This window comes from Rhea pennata, chromosome Z, assembly GCF_028389875.1.
Source record: "Rhea pennata isolate bPtePen1 chromosome Z, bPtePen1.pri, whole genome shotgun sequence".
NCBI classification, from domain to species: Eukaryota; Metazoa; Chordata; class Aves; order Rheiformes; family Rheidae; genus Rhea; species Rhea pennata.
In genome coordinates, this window is record NC_084702.1 from 48,254,532 (window position 1) to 48,267,485 (window position 12,954).

The window sequence follows — 12,954 nt, forward strand, 5'->3', positions numbered from 1 at the left end:
GGAATTACATTAGGTTAGTTTGGGGAGGGGGTTGTTTAACACAAAGAATACCATGATCTGTGTTGAACTAACATTTGGGTTAGGGGGTTAAGTTTAAATGAACAATAAGTTTGGATTTCCAAATAATGAAGGTAAGTATTTCTAAAGTTTTCCAAGCGTTCTTTTTTTTTTTTTTTTTTTTTTTTCCTATCTCTTTGCGTCTTTAGCTAAAGTTAACTATCCTTTAACTATCCTTTTTCATGTCATATATTCAGTTTTTGGAGGTGACTTACTACCCTGTTTGCTCAAATTGAAATAAACAAGTAGGTCAATAGCTGTCAAAGTGTGGTTTATGGTCTATGAAGCCAAGATAAGTGGCATATGGTATCATATTGTCTTTCTTTAAAGAGTCATTTCAATTATATTTGATAAGAGTACATAGTTGTCTATAAAAAAAAAGACATTCAGAAGTGATTCTGGGTCATATAGCAGCTATCTCAAGGTAGAAGACCAGTTGGATGTTTTGAGAGGTAGCAAGTACCCTTTCAGATCCACATATAATCTTTTTTGGCTACCTCCCGTTTGTTTCTTAGTATCTATTTTTCGTAAATATGGCAGGTTAGGATACGCAAAATAGCTGTACACTTTCTACCTTTATTGTTTTACTTTGACAAAGCCAGGTGACTTACTGTATTTTGCTTTCAAACAGAAATAGACCTTTCTTTTCATAAATATATCTCAAAATAAGAATTCTAACATCTAACATCTAAGCTCTTCCTAAGCTTGCTCTATTTAGTCACCTTTCTAAAAAAAAAAAAAAAATACAGATAATAATTCTTTAAGTTACTGTTTATTCAATTTGTCTTTGTTCTTGCAATAATGTTCTGTGATAGATAAGAATAAAATGCTGTCCCTCAGGCCTCAGATTTTGGGGATTTGTCTGCCTCTTTAACTGGCTATACTTGATAGAATTGGAGTTGTATGTGAAGAATACAGCCAATGAGAAACACAGTAGAATTTAAAAGATTTCACAACCTTAGCAACTCGTATATTTGGCAGTCTGGCAATATTTGATTCTGAAGAGAGAGAACAATAGCATTTTATTCATATAATGTTTATGTATTTTTAAAGTTTGTAAATATTTGTTTATAAAATGTTTATTTGCAAAATGTTACTGATTTATTAAATTCATATTTTTTTATAGAAGTACCCTACTGCTTACGTAACAGAGGAATTTTTGTTTGAAATTTGGAATGTTTATCTATGTAAATATATAAATAGTTACAGAGATCTTAAATATAAGACCTGGAGCAAAAATGAAGAACAAAGTGAATACAAAGTCCTTTGCAAGACAAATTTAGTAAATCTTTGGTCATTATTGTTAAAAAACTAGTGTCCTCAAAGGTATCATACTGAATTTTGAAGATGAAATACAATTATTAAAATACCAAATGGAAAATTTTATTTCTGGCTTTAAGTATAAATTTCAGTGTAGTCCTGTCTAATGAACTGTTCTGAGTGCCTCAATTTTTTTTTTTTTAAAAAAAAGGAATTTGAGAACATTATTAGTCAAATATTATTTCTTGAGAGAAGGCATAATTGAATATTTAAAACAATTTAATATGCAAACTATCAGACAAAACATTTACAATATAATAATCAAAATTGTTTTGATTTTAGAGATTTAAGAACAGCTTCAAAAATTTGCATATTATACTTTTAATACTTTGCAAAATCTAAATTTAGCTTTATATACAGAGAAGAAAAATCCCTACATGTGGAGGAAGTAATTCTTCTATTTGTTAACTCTCTGGATAAAGAAGAAGATAGGCCTGCCACTCTATAACTCAATTAGGACTCAGTGTATCATAGTGGTAATTATATTTTTTCCAAAAAAGAGGAGCATTTAGACAATATTACCCACCAAAAGAGATGTGATACTTTATCCTTCTGGAAGTTCTCGGTTTTCTTTTGTATAAAATTCAGCACTGCTTGAACTCTCTTGGTCGTCACAAATTTAAGTGGTTTGTGCACCTGGAACTTTTTCAGTTCCTCTCAGTTATATAAAGCAATGAATCTGTTCTTACACACATTGCTTTCTCATAGCTATGGGTCTTATATCATACACAGTTTTGGCACTTAATCTTTTCATTGTCTTCAGGAAGAATCTGCAAACACCCTCATATTGTTGTCTTGATTTTTTAATTGATTTTTTTCCTTCCTCCCAATCTGTGTTTCTGAATAAATTCTCATGCAACATGAGGCAACGATACAAAAAGTAATTTTTGGAAAAATTATTCAGAAACAGAAATTTAGAGGAAGGCGATATGATTCTATAATTTGAAGGAGAAGCATCTTTCTGACTGGTATACTGTGTGCCAGTTACTTAGGTCCAGATTCTGAGTGGGGTTTGAGAAGTATCTGATGAAACTCGCTGGATTTAATCATGTCCTTTTTGTCAGCTGAACACTTTTGAGTGCAGTAGCTGACGTTTTCCAAAGAGGTTTGATGTCAGGAAATATCTTTCATGATCATTTCACAGCACTGTCTTGACTGTTCTGAGAGTTCCTCAACTCCACCGGTCACTCATGAGGCCTTTTGACTGATGAGTGTTAGCACAGAACTTGTAGCTCAGGTTACTGATGCATCTGAAGAAGTGAAAGGACCACAGATACCTTCTCATTGTTTCCTTTGGTACTAGGAAGAGTGGAGTCAAGGAGACTCCCCTGGATGTGGCAGAGGTTGGTCTTCAGTACTAAGTCCACTTCTAACGTATTTAGTGTAATTCGTTCCAAAGGGTCTTACAATCTCCATCAAACTGCTTTTTTCTGCTTTTGGCTATTGGTGTATTTCCTACTTAAAACATTCCAGATGTGATTCATCTGACAAAAATAAGCATCCTATGTGGAATTCAGTTGCAATCAGTTAATTTTCCCACAGTACACAGTAGGGAGCCTTAAAGACCTCCCCATCCTTATGTTTGGTAAGGTGGTTTCCAAATGCTTTATCTAGATGTCCAGGCAGTCCCTTGGCTAGTGGATGTTTTTACATAAGTCACAATGTGATCTTTTCTTACTCACACTTTCATCTGGTAAACTTTTTGCAAAAGGAGACTTTGGAGGCTCTCTCTCTCTCTCTCTCTCTCTTTTCCTGTTTCCCAAGGCCTCCTTGTAACACAAATCCAAAAGAATAAAGGTTGTCTACACAGAAAGTAGTAGCTGTTACCACTGAAGGCTGAAATCAGGACCCAGCTTTGTTTGTCATCATGATCCCTTAAGGAGGATTGATCTCTGTCATATGACTTTGCCAAATACCAACCTCTTCCTGCGCCTGGCATTTAAGGATATAGGGTTGTGTTAAGGATCTGTTGTCATGTTAAGCAGGGTTAATATTGTCATGTTAAGCATTAGGCATTATGACATGAAACCTTAGGAAATGGAGTTATGCAAGCAAAAAATGATTAAAACTTTTCCACATTCTCCAGCTTCAGAAAATAGGACTGCTTTTTGAATGAGTGATACTTAAATGTTGCAAGCCTTTGTCTCTTTGTCAATTGCAAATTTTGATTCGCTTCAACACAGTCATTTACAGGGGTTTTATTTTCTGTCTGTCTAATTACTTTCGTGAAATTTATAAGTACATAATTATCTCTGATGCTTCTACCACTCTGTAAAACTTGGCTGAAACTGGAAAGAGGGTAAGCCTGGGACAGTGGTGAGAAAGATGCACAGACATTGTGGTTTCATAAGCCGCATTTTCTTTGGAAACTAGGTTGAAAAGCAAGAGCACAAAAATTGAAGTAGAGGAATAGGAGATGAGAAAGCAGTTAGTTAGTATATTAAGTAACAAAGAGTTTAGTACAAAAAAAAAAGCATGAAATAACTTCTTTCCACTTCAAATATGCGTGCCTTAAAAAACAAAAGGTGTAAACAGAGTGAAGAGGAAGATGTTATTATAGGTGGCATGTCATTGTTGTGTCACTTCTGCTACGGTGAAAAGCCTTTTTCTGAAGGGAAGGCAATGTAGATGTCTTGAAGATTGTTATAGTCTTGCTTTATCCTCTTAAGATTTGTTATGTAACCAGATTTTCTCAACCAAAATATGTTGTGTCCTTCCTGGATTTCATCATGAGTTCAGTGATATACTTTGAATGTGGGCAGTGCAGATTTCTCAGGAATTCAAAGGTGAAAATTATTTCTTTAAATAAATCTTATTTGATCAAATGATTGCTTTGAAGATTTGGATGGGAAACTGACCAAGATGCTACATGGATGTGCCGGTCCTAGACCTGGGGTATGGAAGAAGCAAGCAGATGAATATTATTCAAACAAGACCTTATCTTGCAAGCTTGAAAATATCTTGACACATACTAGATCATGTATACTCTGGCATATATAGTGATATATGCTAAAAGAGATACATGATAAAAGAGAGTGTCATTACTTTGTATTTTCTTTTGTTTTTAAGGGAAGGAGAAGCAGGAGCTTAAAGGTGCTTTTGAAGTTGAAAATCACAGGTAATAAGAATTTGAAGAAACAATATGTGATTGTTACCTTGTAATATCTTAATGATATATACTATTATATAGGAATTTTTAATGAACATTATTGTTGTGTTAAGCACTAGGCAAAATGGCATGAAACCTTTGCAAATTAAGTTCTGCCAGCAAATATTGATCCCAACTTTTGATTTAAGAATTGGAAGATTTTAAAAAATGTGTTTGGAAGGGGGAATTTAGTGGACATGTATACAGGTGTCAGTAAGACTGCATATGACCCTACGAGGAATTTAGTAAGAAGCTTTAATAATATTCTGAGGGAAAAAAAAAATCTGTAACATCTGTACCACTAAACAAGTCTTAAGAGCGTGCATATGCAAGAGAGGTCTCTAGGGAGGATTTCTGTATTTCATTTGTGTAAAACTGACATTTTTCAGACTCAGCATTAAGTTGAGAAATACTGGCAAAAATGAACATTCAAGAGTGTACAGACTGAAATGGAGCCTACCATTTAAAAGCAATGGTCACAGACTTGTGTGTATTTCCTTTTAAATGTAACAGTTTCACTTGAAGGTTATTTTCTGTTAAAATTCTCACAACTCTGTATCTGATTTACTGAACTATAAGACCTGAAAGATCTTGAAATTGGTTTGCTTTAAATGCCATTGTTCTGAAAGAGTATTATGTTGGGATGGAGGATTTTCCAATAAACAAGAAAAGAAAAGGCTTTTATAGGCTAGTATATAAGTATCTACCATGTATTTGCAAGGTTTTTACTTGGAAATAGTATATGTTATGTTCTTTCACAGTGTGTTACAAGATCAGTTCTTTCACTGCATTGCTTATAAATCTGTGTAATTTTAGAAATTAATGACAGGAAAGATAGGAAGGCTGTGGTATATGTTCTTGAGAGCACAGTTCTGAGTGGGATTTAGGGGCTTATAACATATTGTCTTCTCATTATATGTTTCTACTACATCACAAGAGGTGAGAAAACCTGCATGTTCTCCCTAAATACCGTTTCCTGTTGCCACAACTGGAAAGAGGATTTTCAGTGACTGCACCGGTAGTCCCATACATAGAAGATTTCTTATATTCTTGTCCATAAGAAAGAAATAATGCCATGCAGTCCTCCTTCCTGAACATACCAGTATGCAAAATTTGCTCAATACTTATGATCTCCAGCTGTAACAGTAGAAAATAAATGAAATTCCATATGCTATTTTGAAATTAGTATTCTAGTTATCATGTATTTTCTTGGCAAACACCATTAGTCAAAAAAAGGGTGATGAGAAAAGATAAAGAAGGTATTTGTAACTAGGGTTCTAAGCATGTCTTGTCTATGCATTGGTGATACTTTAGTCTACTAATTAGTGATTAATTTATAATTGAAAATAATTTTTTAAACATTCATCATTAATAAAGCTTATCTATTTCACACTGAGATTAATCTATGTAGTCTTAGTGGGTGACAGTGGCAGAAGAGGATAGAAATATAATGCATGCAAAAATGTTAAGGTATGTGCATTTTTTTATGCTCTGTGTTTGTGTGTACGTGGCCATGGCAAAAATTTGGATTCTTGAAATTTTGGCACTCAAGAGCTACTCAGAAAATAGTCATTTCTTCTTTCCTTAAGGTTATGAAATTATGTTGTGCTTTATTGCTTTCTTCTGAAATAACTCTTAGGAGTTTCTTTGCAAATCCAGATGGCATGTTCCTCTTTTGAAGTCATTGCCTTTGACCAGTAGTGTTTGATTAAGTTTATGCAAATGAGAATTTTCTCCTTGTCTTTGAATGTCTCTTACCAATCACAAGTAGCAGAAAATCTAAAAAAGGAGTGCTGATTCCTTTGCTTTATATTCTCAGCACTTTACTTTGTGTGACTCAAAGAGTGGAGAAGAAGCAGTAACAAGGATTCATGGATCTTCATTTTAAATTCTTGCATGTACAGATGTCTGGAAAATAGGGCTGAGCAACATATTTTGAAAAACCCAGAAATATTAAAAATAATAGGATATACTGTACTATCCCCTCTCCCTTATTTGTCTTCTTTTACAATAGCAGAATTTAGAAGAAAATGGGTCCAACATGATTACAAATTTAAGTATAAGTACTGAGAAAATTTCTATGAAAATTACTGAGGAAAAAGTGATACGTCTATGGTGAACAATAACTGATAAATTGAAAACTAACATTTAAATATAAATTTATGGTAACAATAAATGCAGAAAATCTGAATGAGACACATTACTAGAGATTTTTAATAAAACTTGTTTCAAAGTTATTTGCAGCATACAAAATCCCATGTAAACACTATCCTCATAAAGACTATTTTTGGTATACATTAGATTTTTTTTAATAGAACTATTTTTGTAAAAGCTGCATATGAAAATCAAATGGGAAGTGGGGAGAGAGAAATCTGGCTAGCCAAAATTTAAACTGAGATCTTCTGTACCTGCCTGTACACAGAACTTAACCACTAATGGAACCAAAAAGTTTATGTTCTTCTATAGATGGAAATTTTAACTTTTTTATTTTAGCAGTCTTTATTTTTAAAAGTGATACAATTTTGAGAGGAATTTTACTGCAGGAAATTGGGTAAAAAGTTCTTAGTATGTCAGAGTAGAGCTCCAGAAATTATGATTTTTAAATTTACTTCCTGTGCAAGTCCTATGCATTTTCTGACAAAACTTTAAATATTCAGAGGATGTGTCCAGAACAATAGGAATTTCACACTGAATTATATTATTTCAAGCCATTGCCGTCTCTGTTGCTGCCTGCCATGTGGTTGTAGATGACATCTTCTGTGCTTTAAAGCGGCTCGGAACAGTTGTGCAACTAAAGATAGATGAAGGAAATCAAAGTAAAGATGATAGTTTGGAAGTATAAGCTGAGTGATGAAAAATCTTGTAGTCAATTTTTTTATCCCCCTTCATTTTACAAGGATAGTACAATAAAAAGAGATCTCCTGTAATATAAAGAGGCAGTATCCCCAAAAGTGCCTCAATGATTTGGCTAATTCTCTCTACATAAACCTCTGCAGTTTGCAATATGCCTGTTGTCAAATGACAGGCATATTGACATTCTCTTTTTTAAAATAATGTTAAAAATTTTCTTTCATTGTCTTGAACAGAAGTGGATTGAGATCTCTAGGAGAAAAAGAAGTCATTTAATGTTAAAATAAGTTTTCAAATAATTAGACTGGTTTTAAAATCACAGTCCAGAAAACTTGATTGCTGTGGTGCTTTGACTATGCTTATGCAGCACATGAAGTATGAAATAATAATGTATGTGAAGAGCAACTTGTTAAATGAATAAATGTATTAAATATTGCCCATCTTTTAGCATTTTACATGTGCATGTTATTGTTTAAATTCAAAATAAGTTATTTAAGTTATTTTGAAATACATTAAAAGTATTTTAAGTATTTGGAAGTAAGTTTCTTGTATTAAATGAGCTACAACAGTGCACTGACATTAACTGAAAGAAATTAATAAAAGGAAAGGTCATGTATTCTTGTTGAAATGTTGAATGACTTTCTAAAGACTTTTAATTGTGGAGTTGTAAACTCGTATGATACAGCTTATACAACTCCAGATTTAAAAAATCAGTGATTTGAACAAAACAACATCAGTCTACCATTTCTTTTATCTGATTTATCTATCTAGTTGTGGTGAATAATAGAAGTTATAATACAAGCAAAAAAATTGTTTCCTCAGCAAGTCAGGAAGTCAATAACCAGATTGAAGATGTCTTTTTATATAAAATACATCATAACTGACCCTTTATCTTACTCGCCGGCTATCACAGACTTGGTATTTCATTCCCTGCAATCTATGTCAAACTATTTATGTTTAAATTATTTGGGATTAATTTATTTAAGATTGTTAATTGTTGATTTTCAACCTGCTTGGATACATATGTTATATATTACCTCACATTCTGGCCTTGATAGGTTAGAAATATTGGGAATCTAGACCTCTTACTGAAGTATACATGATTCATTTAATGTGGCAGCCCATAAATTGTTGATTCCATTAAATACCTACCAATGTTTATAAGTACTAGGATTCTGTTTAGATTATGTGTAAGTTTGTATAACTTTAGATTATTTCATACACACTGGATGTGTATGAACACCTACCTCTGCATTTCATTGAACAATTAAGTGTTTTTTCTTCTTTCTGAAGACCAACGGCTGCTTGCTCAACTAGATGCTATAGTGCTTGAAGACAGTGGGCCAATCTCTCTTTCAATCTACATTGTATGAAATGGTATATGAACTAAGACTTCTTGGTTTACTTAGAGTTTGCATTAATGTATACAGGGCATTAGAAAGCCTAAGAAAGTTTAAAGTTTAGTTGAATGTTTAACAAAGTGTAATCAAACATTATTAACAACTGTGTCTAAACTTACTACTTCAATTCTGCTGTGATTTTCTTGAATAGGTATATACTATAATTTTTTTCAAAAGGACCTAAGGACCCTGCTAATTAATTTTCCATGAGACTTAGCAATTGATTCAGAGGAAATTCTAGGCAAACATAATTTTAAAACTGTGTTTAGGTGTTTTTTTTTTCCTCAGCTTTGTGTAACTATAATACAATATTTGCCTTCCATTCTCCATGATTGATGCTATCCTGTGATATCTGAAGCCTGTCGAAGTCAAAACAAGGATCCTAACTGGCTGAAGTGCCATAGCAAAATAAATGAATATCAATACTGCATATTTTTTGATAAATAAATCTGACAACATTTACAAAGTTACTAGAAAAACTGAAATGGATTTGTGTGCTGTAAAGATGGCCAAGTAATGTTTTGCCCAGTGTAACAAAATACTACTGTACTCATAATTTATATTTACAAAGAAAATCCTTTGTCAGAAAGTATGAGGTGTCTATATACCTGCATTTTTACAGTATAATATGACTCTATAAATACAGTTATTTATACATGTGTACATGTATATTATACATGTATACGTTCAATAAAAGTGTTCATACAAAAAACTACTCAAAATGAATGTTTATTAGAGTAAGTATAAGCATTACGTAATCTTCTTAGAAATCCCATGGAATTTTGATGTATGTTTGTAATGGAGAAGTTTCACAACAATTATGTTTATGAAATTTTTGCAGCAGAATGGAGAAACATTAAATTTGAACTAATTATCATTTTATAGAGGACTTCTGTAAAAAGATTACTTCCTTTTGATTGACATGGAAAAAGAGAATGGTTAAACAAGAAGTGCTCTTAGATGGTAAATGCTGTATGAGTTTAAAAAGCAAGAAATACATGATTGTTATACCAATTTGAATATTCCATAATGTTTCTTCAAATGGACTTAATTGTTCTTGACAAAAGTTAATTCTTGCTTTTAGACGTGTTTTGTGTGGGGAATTGTTACAGTAAACTTGCATTAATACTGTGGGTTAAAATACAGACCTGAAAATTATTTCTTTTTAAGCTACCTTGTGCATAGCCTAAGTATTTCAAGTAGCCACCAGAAAGATAGACAGTTGCATCATTTTAGTGTTGACGAATGGGCTTTTAGTTTGTTTTGGAAGGAACTTTACTTGTTATGGGTGGGGATCCTTCAGAAGTTACATGTGAAGCAGCTTTCTAAGGCCAATTATTTCTCAGGCAGGTTTTCTCAGAACATAGGATATTTTACTGTGATAGCGAGTAGAAACATGATGGAATGATACTATTTATGCAGCATAATAACAACTGTCAGATTAATCTCCTTTCAGAAGCAATAAGTTATTACAGTCTAAAATAACTTGCAAAGAATTTGTAGTTTCAAAATCAACGTCTTCCCTCGTATCATTGCAAAGATGAAAAACGTGAAGAAACAAAATTTAGTTTTTACCATGAGAGGAGGAGGGCTGTTTCCTGCTGCTTGTCAGGGAGCAGCAGGGACCGGCTGGTGCCTGGGGCCGGGCTCTGGGGGCTCCTGGGGCGCCGGGGCGAGCGGGGCAGGCGAGCACCCAGCCCGGAGCAGCAGGCGAGGCTGCGGTGGCCCGGCAGGTCCGAGGTCCGGCTGGGAGCGCAAGGCAGCTGGTGGGGATGAGCCGGGTCGGACGCAGCCCTGCTGTGCCCAGGCAGGGCCGTGGGGCCGGCCAGGGATAACCAAATGTTGCTTTTTCCCCCATAAACCAAGACTGAAGGAAATAATTACCTTGTTTTGACAAGTGAACTGAACAAGTATGACATAGAAGTCTTATAGGCATGCATACATAAAAACTAAGCTGTCATGTTTACAAGGCGATTTTTTCATATGATGAATTTGTTAAACAGTAACTGGTATCTGTGTGGAACACAGGAGTTTTTTGGCTAACCTGTAAGGAAAAGACGTAGGGATATATGTATATATTAACAGATTTTGATTGCAGAACTATTTTATGAAAATCATTCACTAATGCTTTTTTTTTTTTCCACTACATGTATCTATTATGCAGTACATTTTACACCAAACATTGACTGTTCTGCAAGCATAGATAAATAAAAGATGGGTTTGACTTAAAGGTATTGCAGTGAGGTCTGACGTATTTTTTAAGGGTGTAATTTGTGTGACCGTGACTGAATATGAATAGTATCATATATTAGTGAACTGCATTTTCAATATTCCTTTTATCTCAAGATTTCTTAAAGGGCTGTTTAATCTTTTTCCATTTTTCCATTGGTGATAGAATCTCCCCAAGTTGGCATACGGTCTTTCTGCCAGCGACTGAGTGAACTATTTCAGCATTTGGGAGAGTGCTTTTTACTTCTGCTTTTAATTACAGTGTCTCTAATTGCAGTAACATCTGTTAAGATAGTTTGAATCTTATGTTCAAGGAGTGATCTTTCCTCGATGTGTTACGTGATATATTTGGTTTACATCCAGACTTTTTAACCAGAAGGGTGCCCGAGTTTCAGCTACATTCCAAACTGTTGAAGTCTTTGAATTATTATTTGGAAATGAATATTCTGTAGCTGCTAAGGGTTTCAGAAAATGATATAGCCACAAAATATTTCTTAGTATCACGCTGTTAACTCAGGCTCTGCAGTACCCTGGGACTCTAACTCTTTGTTTTGAAAGAACTAAGACGATCTCAGTAGTGATGCTTCTGCTGAAGAAATCTGCAGTTCTGCTGCTTACAGGTCTACACTCGTATTCACGCAACACTGTTATCTTGACTTTGCATCTTAATCCGATGTTCTTTCTGAGAATGTGTTTTGACTGTTCAGTTAGAAACCCTCAAACCATTTTTCTAGTAGCGCCTCTAGGTAAATTCCCAAAAATGTGAATAAAGAGGGATTTCCTTGAAGAAGAAAGAAAGGTTATCTGCTAGCAACTGGCGTTAGAAAGTGTTATTCGTGCCACCACTACTGAAGATTCATGTGACCACTTAGTATCTTTCTCCTCAGCTAAGTGTTTAAGTCTTTTGGAGATTTTGATTCTAAATGGGAATTTGCAATATCTGAGGGAAAAACAACAGTCTTGATAGGTTTACATTTGAATGCTGAGTCATGTACTGTTTTTCGGGGAGGCTCAGTGATGCCAGAAAGCAGATTTATTGGTGAAAATGTGATGAAACCAATGTGAAAAAAAGCAATGCAGTAACTGGTGGATTTTTTTCATAACTTAGATTTGGCCCACAGTGTAAATAAAATGAATTCTATGATCATTCAAGATTTCCTTGTATGGAAAATTGCATATGCGGTTTGTCATTTCTATTCTAGCTCATAGTCTGAAAAAAATTGAAATAATCGTGACTGACCAACATTTTATTTACTTCACAAAATAATATTGCCTGTGAGTAAAACAGTATATTTCTTAATTCAGTACTGTAAATAAAGTATGTTTTGTTTTCCAAACATTATAACAATTTGGATGCACACATTTGTGCCTCAGATTGCTACTGCAATAGAAACAATATTAATAAATGCTAATAATTAGACATTAAATGTACTGGTACTGAGAAGTTTCCATTTTTATATAATCTTTCTTTAACTCCAGAAGCAAGTCATCACAGCCTGTCAAATGAATTTCATTCTTTCTTATCAGTAAAATGAAGGCAGAATTAAATTGCAGCTAATAGTTTTCTTCTGATATAAGGAATCTTAGGATCTACCTTCTTATTTAGTTTGAATAGGATAATGAGTTTCATCTGTGTTCTGACAAAGCGTTTGTTGAGTAAATCTCAAGGTAAATATTTTCATGATTATCTCTCTTGTTTTATGGTACCTTATAGTATTTTGGTCTGAATTTTTTTAGACTCTATGTACTTGCAATAGTGTGCTTAAATTCCAGAAAGCAGGTTCTCCATGGAGAAAAATTATACACACATAGAAAATGAATTTACCCACTAACATACATTTTTTGTTGCTGTTTTTAGATATTTTTAAATTATTGTAGTAAGATTTTTTTTTCCTAAATCTTAAAGAAATATAGAATGAAGAAACCTACTGTACTTACTGAGGGGAAGAT

At 33.7% G+C, this 12,954-nt stretch overlaps 1 protein-coding gene across 3 annotated transcripts in view; it reads left to right on the forward strand.

The window, feature by feature from the left end:
* KIAA0825 (KIAA0825 ortholog) overlaps positions 1-12,954 on the forward strand; it is a 250,949-nt gene that overhangs the window by 20,287 nt on the left and 217,708 nt on the right. For 2 of the 3 annotated variants that reach the window (XM_062599053.1, XM_062599055.1), the window contains exon 4: positions 4,447-4,495. The exons of the other annotated variant lie outside the window; for it this stretch is intronic. The gene's annotated coding sequence lies outside the window, so the exon portion shown is untranslated. The remainder of the gene's footprint in view (positions 1-4,446; positions 4,496-12,954) is intronic. 3 annotated transcript variants of the gene reach the window in all.